This window comes from Mastomys coucha, unplaced genomic scaffold, assembly GCF_008632895.1.
Source record: "Mastomys coucha isolate ucsf_1 unplaced genomic scaffold, UCSF_Mcou_1 pScaffold23, whole genome shotgun sequence".
In the NCBI taxonomy this organism is placed as follows: domain Eukaryota; kingdom Metazoa; phylum Chordata; class Mammalia; order Rodentia; family Muridae; genus Mastomys; species Mastomys coucha.
In genome coordinates this window covers 67,897,689-67,900,254 of record NW_022196906.1, presented here as the reverse complement: position 1 = coordinate 67,900,254, position 2,566 = coordinate 67,897,689, and the positions used below count along the sequence as shown (strand labels likewise).

Sequence of the window (2,566 nt, the reverse complement as noted above, 5' to 3'; positions counted from 1 at the left end):
GGGGAAACTGGGAAAGGAGAAATCATATGACATGTAAATAAAGAAAATATCTAATAAAAAAAGAAAAGTAAATTGACTCAAAGAGACAAATATCCTACAGATTTTATATTGACACATAAAATCGTGTGTGGCTGCAGGATATGATTTTGGAAGCGGATCAGTCTGTGAAATGGCTGAGAATAAGAATCCACATTCAAGTCCCAACACCATAGGCCAAAGAAGAAATTTAAAGTGATGGTAGAAAATAATTTAAGGGACTGGCGAGATGGCTCAGCAGGTAAGAACACTGACTGCTCTTCCAAAGGTCCTGAGTTCAAATCTCAGCAACCATATGGTGGCTCACATCCACCCATAATGAGATCTGATGCCCTCTTCTGGTGTGTCTGAAGACAACTACAGTGAATTACACCGGAGCTAGTGGGGCCTGCAGAGGTCCTGAGTTCAATTCCCAACAGCCACATACATGATGGCTCACAGCCATCTGTACAGCTACAGTGTACTCACACACATAAAAATAAATAAAATGAATCTTTTTAAAAAATGAAAATGCTACTTATTAAAAGGCCCAGAGTCCAGAAAGCAACAGGGAAGTGAGGATTTTCTCTAAGTTCCAGGGCCAGAACACAGAAGTCTTAACAAATTATTTCAGCTTTTTCCTGAAGGAAGTAGTGAAACTCCAACTGAGCTAGAAAAAAGTACTAATTATTGGAAAGGCAATCAATGAAATATAAAGCGCAGAGAAAAATGAGCGAAATCAAACTGGTCAAGTTCTAGCTATCCTATCCAAAAGAGGAAGGATCTAATAGGAACTATAGAGAGATATTGGGACTTGAATGACTCCATACTACTACAATCTGGCATTACCAGGACAAATTCTATGAAAAAGAAAAACGGTCAGGTTCAAGTCCTTGCTTCGGTAGGAAGGTGGCAGTGTGGCGGTCCGGATGGATGTACGCAGCATGTTCCAGAAGCCGCTTGTCAAACTAGACCTCTGCTGTGAAGTCAACCTCACTAACCACCTGAGCTTTCACACCTGGATTCAGTACTGTGGAGATCCTCAGAGACCAGGAGAGAGTCATCCTGCATTACCTCCCATGCTGGGCGCCTGTGTTCCCCCCTGAACTGGTCTCTATGAGCTCTCTGGCCACTGAAGCCTGTTTGGACCTCCAGAATTGTCACATGACCATGGGGGTCTCTTGAGGATCCACCTCCATCCTCAAGATGTTCATCCCCGGACACTGTTGGGCTTCAGTTGGACAATGGGCTGCCTTCCCGGTTTAAGACAGTCCTCATGCTCTGCCCAGGAGACAGTAAGGGGAACTGAGAAGGAGCCAGCTATCTTGTGCAGCTTAGATGAGCCTCTGAGGGCCCATGGCTATCACAGTGAATACTCTCTCCAGAATAGATAAGGGAAAGACCCCATAGCACGGCGACTGGCATTATCCTTAACATCTCTCTCCGCTGGGCCTTTCTGAGGAAATACTCCAGGAACTTGGCAGTGTCATCCATCTTGGAGTCCTGGGAAGCCGGGGAGACAGAAGCCAGCTGGGAAAGGAGGCAGTTAAGGCCAAATTCAAGGTGAGATTCTCTGACAGAGGACCAGCACATATGGACGGTGTTCCTCCTCACATACCTGACAACATCTGCTCCAGCCTTAGCCGGCTACATCTGTGTGAAATCCTCCGCGGATGTCCTCAGTCCTTGTCCTGCTCAGCAGGGACTTCTGTGCTGCCGGGTGACAGTGTTCCTCCCTACATACCTGACAGCATCTGCTCCAGCCTCCACCAGTTACATCTGTGTGACATCCCCCATGGATGTTCTCAGTCCTTGTCCTGCTCAGCAGGGAGCGCGGAGCTACTAGGTGACCGTAGGTCAGCCTGGTGGTAATTCAGTTGAACCCAGGCCTGTATCACAGAACCCCAGCCTCTTCCATCACAAAGGCTTCAGGGGTGGGGGAGGGAGTGACAAGCCAGAGAAGCCAAACCCCAGCCCCTCCCCCACAGCCGCAGCAGTGCCCTGCAGATCTGCCTCCCATGTTTTCTGGATGCCAGGCGGCAGCTCTGCTTCCTCAACTTTTACCCTCAGCCTCTGGTGCCCTTGAACTCAGACATCTGCTTCCTCAGCAGCCTCTGCTAGGAACATCAGTTTCCCAGTTTTCAAACCATCAGGCTTTTTTGACAATTTTTGTCATTTCCAGGATTCTTCTGTCCTCAGCTCCCACTTCCCCCCATGATGGTTCATGCCGTGCATCAATTCACACAGGAAACTTAAATTTCTTTTATACCTATTTAGATTTATAGATTTGGGATAACATTCTTAAAATATGCATTTCATTACCTTCAATATAGGGTGTTAAAAATGTTAAATTAATTATTAGTGTGTCAAATACAGGGCATTGGAGAGATGGCTCCTCGGTAAAGAGCACAAACTGCTCTTCCTGAGGACTCGAGTTCAGTACCCAGCACCCACTCCACAGCTCAGAACCATCCCAAACTCCAATTCCAAGGGATTCAGCTCCCTCTTGGGGCCTCTGTGGGCACCAGGCACATGTGCAATACACATACAT

At 47.0% G+C, this 2,566-nt stretch overlaps 1 long non-coding RNA gene across 1 annotated transcript in view; it reads right to left on the bottom strand.

The window, feature by feature from the left end:
- The window catches only part of LOC116072274, a 217,839-nt gene extending 215,916 nt beyond the window's left edge, over nt 1–1,923 (bottom strand). Inside the window, exon 1 of the long non-coding RNA XR_004111387.1 lies at nt 1,634–1,923. This is a non-coding gene — a long non-coding RNA (uncharacterized LOC116072274). The remainder of the gene's footprint in view (nt 1–1,633) is intronic.
- Between the last annotated feature and the right edge of the window lie 643 nt (nt 1,924–2,566).